General features: G+C 40.7%; 1 protein-coding gene and 1 pseudogene across 8 annotated transcripts in view; both read left to right on the plus strand.

The window, feature by feature from the left end:
• Kif1b (kinesin family member 1B) overlaps window positions 1-11,102 on the plus strand; it is a 164,942-nt gene that overhangs the window by 29,194 nt on the left and 124,646 nt on the right. The window lies entirely within an intron of this gene.
• On the plus strand, window positions 3,042-3,329 carry LOC101571510 (annotated as a pseudogene).

An 11,102-nucleotide genomic window follows, 5' to 3' on the forward strand; every position in this document is an offset into this window, starting at 1 on the left:
ACTACCATTTCCCAGGTGAACATAGTATGTTATTATTTCATTTGCTTTGCAGTTCAGAAATGAAAATATTTTAGCCCCTTCAATTAGGTAGAATACTCTAGTCATCATGCTATGCATTATGTAATTTTCCTCCTGTCTCAAATTAGTGCTCATGAATTGAGCTGAAGAGTCATAGAAATGTCTTCCTGGTATGACCCCTCCAGAGAGTTCAGATTCTCCAGCCCTATCTTCACCCACGACTTCCATGTCTCTATTTTCATAGTAAGTACATATATGAACTATCTACTATGTTTTCATGGTGTCTTTTTTTATTTTTAAGTTTTATTGATATAACAAATATATTTATTAATCTAATTACAAATAAACAACCCAATCCAAGACTTGATGTTATTAACATAGTAAGAGACACTGATCACAACTTTTCAGCATTAAAGGAGTCATATTTAGAACTTAGTTATACAGATACAAGCCAAGTGTGTTTATTCAACTTAACTAAGTGGGAAGACATACTTCTTCTCAGGTAATTCATGGGAATCTCATTGTTTTAATTTGCATCTCTTGAATGACCAATGATGTTGAACATTTTTTAATGTATTTATTTGCTGTTCTTAGCTCCTGTGTCAAATATAAGGTGGTAAGTGCAGCCCAGTGTCTATACTTAAAATAAATTTCTGTACAGATGTCTAAAAGGGAAAAACATGAATCTTTTTTTTTTTTTAAAAAATGGGTGTTGTAGGGGCTGGGGAGATGGCTCAGTAGAATAAGTGCTTCCCTGGTAAGCACAAGGGCCTGAGTTCAATCCCTGGTTCTGGAAAAAAAAAAAAAAGGTGGTAGTTGTAGGTACCAACTGTTGTGCTAGGAATTGAACCCAAGGCCCCATCCACGCTAGTCATGCATTCTACCACTGAGCTACATCCCCAGCCCTAATTATAAGTTTTGATAATTGGAACAGGTATTGATAACCTATAGTATTTCTAAATATGAACCAGTTTAAATTTTATGTTAATCTAGATATACTATTGCAAATAGTGTTGAAACTGCAGAAGGGGATTGCATAAAGTTGGATGACTAGAAAATGTTATGGAAATTACCTTAAATATTGGTTTCTTATTTGATGGATTTAAAGGTTTGTTTATGAGTACCTGGGTTCAAACTCAGGACCTCAAGCATGCTAGAGAAATACTCTAAGCATGTTAGGCAAGTACCCTTAAGTTTTCTACCACTGAGCAGCATCCTCAGTCCTTGGTTTACTATCACATCCCGCCCCCCTGTCCCCATAATATTGGTATTGAATCCAGGGCCTGTGCCCTGAGTTACATCCCCAACCCTTCTTTCATTTTTTATTTTGAGACAGAGTCTCTCTAAGTTACTAAGTTGACCAGGCTCGGCCCAATTTGTTTTTGTTTTTTTTAGTGTATTTAGTACAGGGTCTCCAGGATATAGGGTCTACAGGGTCTCAACACACAGATCGGACTCCTAGTGGTTCACCCCAGGGGGGGTGGCGTGCGCAGCACTCCAGGGATTAAGCCCCAGCCGCTGTGCTCTGCCTAAGCAGGTGCTTTGGTCCACTGAGCTATTTGGCCAGCCCTCCAAACTTGAAGTACTCTTGCCTCAGTTTCACAGAGTGCTGAGATTACAGGCCCGTGTGACCACACCTGGTTTATGATTCTTTTCTTCTGCCTAATACTAGCAATTGAACCCAAGACCTTGTACCTGCTAGGCAAGTGCTCTACTACTAAGCTACATTTCCATCCTTGGTTCATTCATAAATAGATTATATCATTACAGTTAATCCACAAGCTGATCCCAATTAAATCTACTTGCTTATTTTTACCTGAAGGTCAAATTAAAGTTAACTATTGGGCTGGAGAGATGGCTCAGTGGTCTAAAGCACCTACTTGGAACAAGCTTGGCAAAGCACAGGGACCGCGGTTCAATCCCCCAGCACCACATGCCAGCCAGCCGCACCCCTTGGTGGGCTGAGCTGGCCACACACACACACACACACACACACACACACACTCTAAATAAATGTTAAAAAATAAAAATAAAAAAATAAAAAATAAATAAATAAAATAAAGTTAACTATTTTTTTAAAAGATAGTTTGATTCCTTAGTGTCCTTTAGTGATAGAAATGATCTCTTCAAATTAGTGCTTTATTATTTTTTTTCTTCTTCCTCTCCCTCTCCCTCTCCCTCTCCCTGTACCTCCTTTTTCTCCTCCTGGATTAGGGATTTAAATCCAAGGGGCACTCTTGTGCTGAGCATCCCTAGCCCTTTTCACTTCTTATTTAGAGACAAGGTCTCACTAAGCTGTACAGGATCTCCTCAAACTTTTGATTCTCCTGCCTCAGTCTCCCAAGTACCTGGAATTATGGGTGTTCAACATGGTGTCTAGCCTGAGTGTTCTATTTGAATAATAAATACATCCCGTCATTTTGTTCTAGTAGTTTAGTATTCATGACTTAGTGCGCATATCATTCTTAGTAGTTATCTCTCAGTTTTCCTGGGACATTTGTCTCTTTCTACTAGGGAAGGCTGTGAGGGTGGGGACTGTTTCTGTTATTTTTTAATTTAATTTAATTTTTTTTTTGGCGGAACCGGGGATTGAACTCAGATCCTTGTGTTTGCCAGTCAAGCACTTATCCTACTGAGCCATCTCCCCGGTCCCTGTTTCTGTTATTTAGTGAGTGAATGGACAATCATTTCACATAAACTAAGATGTAAATACATATACAGGAAAAATTGTTTTGTTTTCTTTTCACATGAATTCAAAGCTGATACATTATAGTAAAATACCCACTAATCAGTTCATTGATTTATCACGTACAATCTTAAATATCCTTGACGAACATGATTTTCACGGGTATATAGCATACTTTTTTTTTTTTTTTTGTGGAACCGGAGATTGAACTCAGGCCCTTGTGCTTGCCAGGAAGCACTTATCCTACTGAGCCATCTCTCCGGCCCAGCATACTTTATTTAGCTAAATCCTTGTTAGACCACTTGAGTCTTACAGCCACCTCGTAGAACTGGCCCGCGCCTTGCCGTCTGGCCCTGCCGACCCTCGCTGCGCTGCCCCTGGCCCTTGCGTTGGCCCGGCCCTCGGGTGTACTATGTCTGGCTCTTCCAGCGTCGCCGCCATGAAGAAAGTGGTTCAGCAGCTCCGGCTGGAGGACGGGCTGAACCGCGTGAAGGTTTCCCAGGCAGCTGCAGACTTAAAACAGTTCTGCCTGCAGAATGCTCAGCATGATCCTCTGCTGACTGGAGTATCCTCAAGTACAAATCCCTTCAGACCGCAGAAAGTCTGTTCCTTTTTGTAGTCAAATGAATTCCTGAGTTTCCCAGACCACTTTTAACCAACCAGTGACTATTCTGAAAAAGAAAATTGAAGCCTGTACAACAACTTCCCCTTTCTTAACATGTGCCATAACATACACACTTCTACTTTGTCAGTCCTTAACATCTACCTCTCTGGATTTTCATGAATTTCTATTCACGAGGGTATTTTATATACGCTGGTGCCAACATACAATAAAATACTTAGTATAAGAAAAAAGAACCACCTCATAGAACTGCTGTGAAGAAGGTGAGGCCGTGTGGATGGGAAGGAATTGTCTCTAGAAGGCAGTGTTTCCTGACTTCCTTTCTCTCTGCCTGCATAACTAGCAAATAAAAATGTCAAACTTGGCATTTCCAAAGTGGAATTGCTGGTAGGTCTTCTCCCAGCCCTGATACTTTGCTCTCTCCTTCCGCTCAGTGAATAGCAACTCTGCCTCCGTAGTTGCTCTAGGCAAAGCCCAGCTAAGCATCCTGACTTCCCTCCTTCTAGCCCACAGGGCCCCCAGAGCCCAGCTGCTGCTCATGCCTCAGCGCACACCTGCGGGACCCTCACAGGTCTCCTTCTCCCATGGCCTTAAGTGTTGTTTCTCAACAGAGCAGTGGCTGTGATCCTTTGAGAAGAGAAGACAAAGCATTTTTTCCCTTGAACTCTGATTCACTTGGCATTAGAACAACAGCTGAAGTTTGTGTGATGACCATTGTGTCAAAGCATCATAGTATCCCTGGTCTGTCACTTACTGGTCTGTTGGGTGCATTCTCCATTTGTTAAGATTTCAGAGGGCTGGCCAGATAGCTCAGCGGACTAAAGTGTCTGCTTACGCAGATGCTGGAACCAAGAGCTCAATCCCCAGCTTGTTGTGCTGGCTCTGCGGTGGCACACGCCTATAATCCCAGCACTTGGGAGGCTGAAAAACAGGAAGGGGCTTTATTTTCTTTGAGGACACAGGAGAGAAAGTGGGGCAGGATGAGGAATTCTCTCAATTGGAACAAAGGGAGGCTCAGGCTTTTGCCAGGGGAGAGGTTTGAAAGGGATGTTTAGATATACCTAAGGGAGCTGATTGGGTGTTTTTCCTGAGGTGGCAGGAAGGGTAGAAGTAAGTAAATTATGTCTTGGGCTAAGATGGAGAAGGGGGAGGTGGTCTTGGGAAGATGGGCCTTTGTTTTAAGGGCACTGGCCATATTAGATAGATGGCCACTGTAATGGTTTTAGCAATTCATACTAGGGCCAGAACCTATCACCCTGTAGACCCTGTCCTAAATACATTAGAGAGAGAGAGAGAGAGAGAGAGAGAGAGAGAGAGAGAGAGAGATTGATTGATTGATTGATTTCAGGGTGGGTAGTGTAGCTTATTAACAGAATGGAGGTGGAGTCTGCATGAATCCAGCCAGGTTCAATCCCAGTACCCCTTTCATCTCCTACAAAAGAATGTGCTTTCATAGCTCTGTGGCACTTTTGTATTTATGAACTGTGCTTTAATTTGACTCTCGTTATTGTTCTCCTGAGCCTTCAGTTCTTCATTTGTGAAATGGAGATGCTGGCTGGTGTGTGTGTAGCTTGGTGGTGGAGGGTTTGCTTAGCATGTGTGAGGCACAGGGTTCAGTCACCGGCACCAAAAAAAGAAAAACAAAACAGAAGTGCTGCTGAGGTCTGGTCAGCCTGCGACTCCAGAGTTACTGTAAAGATCAAATGAAATAATAGATACTGTATAGGATGGTATTTGAAAAAATTATTTTTGTGGTTAATTTTATGTATTGAAGGGCAGAAGTAATTGAACCTATCATTAAGTTCCATGGAGCTTTTTTCCATTGTGTGTTTGGAACTGCTTTGTGTTGTGTTATGTACTTCAGCTACTTAGTTTTCACACCAAAACAGCTAAGAAAGACAACTAGGTAAAATCTCACAGGAAAGTAGTCCTTTCCTTGCCATTTTGTGTTGCTTCTGTTGAAATCCCAAGTGTACCTCTAGCTGCCTTTCTTTTTTTTTTTTTAAATTTTTATTTATTTATTGTGTGTGTGTGTGTGTGTGGCCAGCTCAGCCTACCAGGGGGCGGGGCTGGCTGGCATGTGGTGCTGGGGGATTGAACCGTGGTTAAGTTTGTTCCAAGTAGGTGCTCTAGACCACTGAGCCATCTCACCAGCCCCTCTAGCTGCCTTTCTATGCGCTTTTCTTGGTTTCTCATAGGAGACAGCAACTGTGACCAGTAGGTTGTTATTGTTGTTGTTGTTCGCTTTCAAAAGTCCATGTCAGTATCATGGCGCGGATTGCTTTTGGTAGTTGCCTGGTGGAGTGTAAAGTGCCGTAATGGGAACTGGCAAAGTCTGCAGAGCGGTTACTGACGAGGGACCGCGCCTTCAGTCCTGTGTTCGGCAGAGTAGGCGTTCGCAGGTTGAAGCCTTGGTCGGTCGAGGGACGCGTGTTGAGCGTAGGCTCAGTGCTGCTCTTAGTTGTACTTAACTGTTCAGGGGCCAAGGCTGTGTACTTAAAAGTGGAAGGGACAAAAAATAGGATGTGAGGCTTTCCTCTAGGGAGTGAAGCTCTGTTGTCGAGCACATAGGCTGCAAGGCACCGTGCTTTCAGAGAGTTTTTAGTGTTGCCTTGAGTGTGCTTAAAGGGTTAAGCAGCACGATGACCGCTGGAAAGCACTGTGGGGATGAGAGGGAGAGATGGACAGCGTCTGAGAAGCCCTTTGTTTGGGCAGGACAGAGCTGAGCAGGGCCAGAATTAGCAGCCACACGATGAGGGAATGATTTAACTACACCTATTGTTTCCCTAGACATTGTTCTGCTCTCACATGGAGAGTTCACTGTGAATAAACTGGAAAAGGCAAAATGGGTAAAGAGAAAGCCAAAAATCTTTACTTTTAAGTTGCTTTTTTAAAAATTGCCTTTTATTGGGGAAAAATACCATGATTAAAAACCAACAACCAGTTAAGCTGTGCCAGGTGCACTTAGGCACTTACAGATTTAAAATTTTTCACTTCTTACAATAAAGGACCTCTAATTCACCTCATTTCTAGGAGCCGGCATCGGCAAAGAGATATTGGCTTACTCTCCTGGGCTCTCACATCTGAAAACTGGGAGAGCTAGAAATGAACTCCCCTTGAGCCCTGGCTTTTGCCCTACAGCTGCTCGCAGCAGTTTTGACTTCACTATTCTGCGTGGCAGTGCTGAAAGTCTGTGTCTAGTAGGAATTTCACTGCATTAGAATTTATCTCAGTGTCCCCTGATAGAGAAATGATGAAATACTGTGGTGGGGGTTATTAGTTCATAGGTCTTTGGGACACATTAATGGGATCTAGGGCTTCCAAATCATTTCTCTTGAATAAAAATTACTCAGAATTGCCATAGGGAGAGCAGAATTGTTTGTTGTTATTGTTAATTGCGACTTTAAAGTATTATAGCTAACATTTTACATCAGAGTGATCACACTGACACTGAAGAGTTGTTTTTTTCTGCTGTGTATTGTTTAGTACTCTGGGATTAGGTATATGGTGAATACATAGTGCATCTGTATCCCTTTCATAAATTTATTATCTAAGTTTGTAATTTTATAGGATTAAGAAGTTTATGATTGTAGGTGTTTTGCTCAGATCCACTTTATGGTGATGTGATTTATACCATTTTATTATATTTCCAGAACTATATCACTGTGGAGAGGGACCTGTCTATGGATTTAAAAATATAAGGAGGACACAATATTTTTTATGATGTGCTGTTTTACCTAATTTTTTTGATATAGAAGGCTTTTAGAAGAGGAAGATGGTACTGAAGATATCGCTGGGGTTTTTAATAAGCCCCAAACATGCTGTGTAAGAAAAGTTAATAAAAAGTTACATGTTCCCACACTGATATCTTAATTATAGATGCAGGCACAATCTTAGTAGTTTTCCCAGCAACAGTGTAATTACTACATTAGAGGCTTTGAGATATTAGATAAACAAATTTATTCTGGAGAGTAAAACGCTTTAAGTATAAATTTTGTTTGGACTGCCTTAGTTTCTAGGGTTCACTAATGAAAACAGCATTTTTGTATTTTTTGCTCAGATATCAAAGCTAGAAAGAAGGCAAAGGGCGGTGGAAAGAGGGAATTTTGTTGTTTTTTATTAGCACATGCTTGTAGTGCATAATGGTTGCATTTCTTTTTTTAAAAATTTTTTTATTATTATTTTTTTTAATGTGTGTGTGTGTGTGTGTGTGTGTGTGTCCAGCTCAGCCCACCAGGGGGCGGGGCTGGCTGGCATGTGGTGCTGGGGGTTTGAACCGCGGTCCCTGTGCTTTGCCAAGCTTGTTCCAAGTAGGTGCTTTAGACCACTGAGCCATCTCACCAGCCCCATGATTGCATTTCTTATCCGGAGTTGGTAGTATGTGTATACATCTCAAGTGTTTTTTTCTCCCTTTTTCCTCCCCTCCCGGTCTCCTCCTTCCATCTTTTGATCCCCTCCCACTTGAAATATATCTGCCTCCTTCCTATCTTTTATTTTGCTCTTTATTTATGTTTTGGTTTCTCATACGAGAGAAACCTTGTGATATTTAAGCCTAGTGTCAGATTTATTTCACTTAACATCATGGTCTTAGTATACATCCATTTTCCTACAAATGACTCAGATTTATCCTTAAGGCAGAATAAATACTCCATTGTGCATAAATGCCACATTTTTTTTTAATCCATTCATCTGTTGATGAGCATATAGACTGCTTCGAAGATTTAACTATTAAGTTATGTGCTGCTGCCAGGCATGGTGGCCCAAGCCTGTAATCCCAGCACTTGGCTGCGGCAGGAGGATTGCCGCAAGTTTGAGGCTAGTCTGGGCCACCCAGACTATAGTTAGTTCAGGGGCGGTCTGTACTAAACAGCAAGACCTTGTCTCAAAAAACAAAAGCAAAAGCAAAACAAAAAAAGAACTGTGCTGCCATAAATGTGGGTATGTATGAATGTGGGTATGTATGAAGCTTTGATTTTTTTTTTTTTTTTTTGTGTGGAACTGGGGGTTGAACTCAGGCCCTTGCACTTGCCAGGGAAGCGCTTATTCCACTGAGACATCTCCCCAGCCCTGGTATGTATGGATCGCTGTAATAACGTGTCTTTAACTCTTTTGGGAAGATACTTAGAAGGGAAATAGTTGGGCCAATTGGAAATTCTAGTTATTAATATATTTGTTTATTTATTTGTTTGTTTGTTTATAGACAGGGTCTGGTTATACAGTTCAGGCTAGCCTTGAGCTCACTTTGTAGCCCAGGCTGGTCTTGAACTCTCAGTGATCCTCCTGCCTCAGCCTTGTGAGTTCTGAATTACAGGTGTGCACCACTATGCCCACCTAATTTTATTCTTTTGAGGAATTTCACTACTGACTTCCACAATGTTTGTATTAGTTTACATTCCCATCAACAATGCAGCAGAGTTACCCACAACCCTGTTTCCCCAGCCTCATCAGCTTTTGTCATTATTTGATTTCTAGTTGGTGGCTATTATTTCTGGAGGATGGAATATCAAGAGTTGTTTTAATTCTTATGTATCTCATGGTAATGTTGAACAATTTTAATGTATTTATTTTCCATTAGTACTTCTCAGAAGTGTTTATTTCTTTTGCCTATTTTTAATTGGGTCTTATTTTGGGATCTAATTTTTTGAGTACTTCATGTATTCCAGATAGTAGTCCTCTGAGAAATAGCAATTTTCCCCCATTTTATAGATTGTCTCTTTATTGGTTGTTTGCTGAGCAGAAGTTTTTTAATTTGGTATGGTCCCATTTGCTGATTTTTTTTTTTTTTTTTTTTTTTTTTTTTTTTTTTTTGGTACTGTTGCTTGTGCCATTAGGGTTTTGAAAGTCTTTGTCTCACCTTTGTGTTCAAAAGTTTTATCTATTTCATCTTCTAGAAAATTGTTTCTTTTTTAACAGTTCGATCTTTGATCCATTTTTATTTTAATTTAGCACATGGTGAGATATATGATTTAGCTCTAATTGCCAGGTGAATAGTCATTCTGTCCAGCATGATTTATTATTTCCTCTCAGTCTATTTTTGGCTCCCTTGTTAAAGATCAAATGATTGATCTGGGCATGGTGATGCACGCCTATAACCTCAGCACTTTGGAGGCTGAGGCAGGAAGGATTGCTGTGGGAGTTCGAGGCCAGTCATTCCCAAGGGTAGCACAGTCTAGTCTTTCATGTACCGCCTGCATAGGTATCTACTTCTACAGGGTTTCTTGAGTGCTTGGACTGGTAAGACCCTGTCTTTTTTTTTTTTTTTTTTTTTTATGGTTCCAAGAAAGATGAATTTTATTTCATTGCAACAAAATTATAGAAAATGCTTGCAAAGTTCTTAAGATAGACAGCTTATCAACAACTGGGCTAGCTCTTTAGCATTATTATAAAGGAGGAAGGCAACACTGCCTCAAAGCTCCTGCTGATAATACAACTGGAAAAGGTCAACACTGCCACTTGATTCTGCCCTTAGAGATACTGCAGAGGCAATAACCACTAGCTCACTTTTCCACAGTGGTACAGATCTGAGCAAAGTCCTTGAGTGTCAGCCCTCCAAAGCCAAGGGGCCAAGATGTGCCGAGGCTCAGGAAAAATGAAGAAACTGCATCTTTTTGTGAGTGTCTGAATCCTTAGAGATTTTTTTTTTTTTTTTTTTTTTTTGTGCAGAACCAGGGATTGATCTCAGGCCCTTGCACTTGCCAGACAAGTGCTTATTCTGCTGAGCTATCTCCCTGGCCCCTCCTTAGAGATCTTAAGGTTTCTACTGTTGCTTATTTTCAGAAGATATGGAAGTCAGGCCAGCCATAAAGAAAGGAGTCCTTCGAATATCAGAACATTAGAAAGCATCACCTTGGGAAAGGTTTTTGAGCAATCCCCGTCCTGGCCTTACACTGTTCAGACTTGAAGAGCAGGGGAGACACAGGACACCCTCTACAGAAAAAACAAGATTCTACCCCTTACTTATGCAAGCTTGGGAAGGCTCCCCAGCTCTGAAGTTTGGTTATTTATGTATCCAAGGTAGTAGACATTTATGATGCCACCATACCCATCAACCAGTCTTCAAATAGTTATTGAGCACAGAGTACTGTTCTTGACTTTTAGGAGAATGGGCAGATAAAGAAAAATCCCTGTCTTGTGGATTTCACCTCTTACAATTTCCTGGTGTCCTTCACACGCCACCCCATTGGATTTCCACTCTGTTCCACTCTTTTGTTGAAGAGAAACCCTACCTAGATGGTTAGGATACTGATGGCTAAGTTTTGCTTTAGTTTTACAGAATCTAGAATCATTGTAATATCTCTCCTTAATTTATAGATTATGAGACCCTGTCTTTAAAAAAAATAGAAAACAAGCAAACAAACAAAAAGTTTAAGTAGCTGGATATGCCTTGGGTTCTACATCCTCTCTTCTATTGCATTGATCTGTATATCTGTTTTTCTGCCATACTGTATACCATGCTGTTTTTATTACTATAGCTTTGTAATATAACTTCAAGCCTGGGATTGTGTTGCTTCCTCCTTTGCTCTTGTTACCCAGAATTGCTTTTGTTATTCTGGGGATCTTCTGATACCATATGAAATTTAGGATTACTTTTCTAGTTGTGTGAGCAATGCTGTTTGTCTTTTGATTAAGATTGTGTTAAATCTGTATATCAGTTTTGGAAGTATGGCCAATTTAACTATACTGGTTCTGTCTATCCAGGAATGGGTTATCTTTCTATTTTCTATTTTTTTTTTAAACATTTATTTATTTGTGTGTGTGTGTGTGTGTGTGTGTGTG

This window comes from Octodon degus, unplaced genomic scaffold (genome assembly GCF_000260255.1).
Source record: "Octodon degus isolate 3935 unplaced genomic scaffold, OctDeg1.0 scaffold00113, whole genome shotgun sequence".
NCBI classification, from domain to species: Eukaryota; Metazoa; Chordata; class Mammalia; order Rodentia; family Octodontidae; genus Octodon; species Octodon degus.